This window comes from Lepidothrix coronata, unplaced genomic scaffold (genome assembly GCF_001604755.1).
Source record: "Lepidothrix coronata isolate B3197 unplaced genomic scaffold, Lepidothrix_coronata-1.0 Scaffold198, whole genome shotgun sequence".
In the NCBI taxonomy this organism is placed as follows: Eukaryota; Metazoa; Chordata; class Aves; order Passeriformes; family Pipridae; genus Lepidothrix; species Lepidothrix coronata.
This window is the reverse complement of record NW_016690378.1, coordinates 791,011-791,476: the sequence shown is the minus strand read 5'-3', so window position 1 is coordinate 791,476 and position 466 is coordinate 791,011.

Genomic DNA, 466 nt, shown 5'->3' with positions numbered 1-466 from the left:
AGGAGAGGCTGAGGGAGCTGGGGGGCCTCAGCCTGGAGAGGAGGAGGCTCAGGGGAGACCTCCTCACTCTCTACAACCCCCTGACAGGAGGGGGGAGCCAGGTGGGGGTCGGGCTCTTCTCCCGGGAAACAGCAGTAGGACAAGAGTCTTAAGCTGGACCAGGGGAGGTTTAGGTTGGATATTAAGAAGAAGTTCTTTACAGAGAGAGTGATTAGACACTGGAATGGGCTGCTCAGGGAGGTGGTGGAGTCACCATTCCTGGAGGTGTTTAAGAAGAGACCACTGGCACTTAGTGCCATGGTCGAGTTGACAAGGTGGTGTTGGGTCAAAGGTTGGACTTGATGATCTCGGAGGTGTTTTCCAACCAGTTGATTCTGTGATTTGTACATGGCTTAGGGGAGCTCCAAAACCCATCATTTCCCACTGGTAATTAACACTGCCCATCATGAACGGGAGCCCAGGGAGT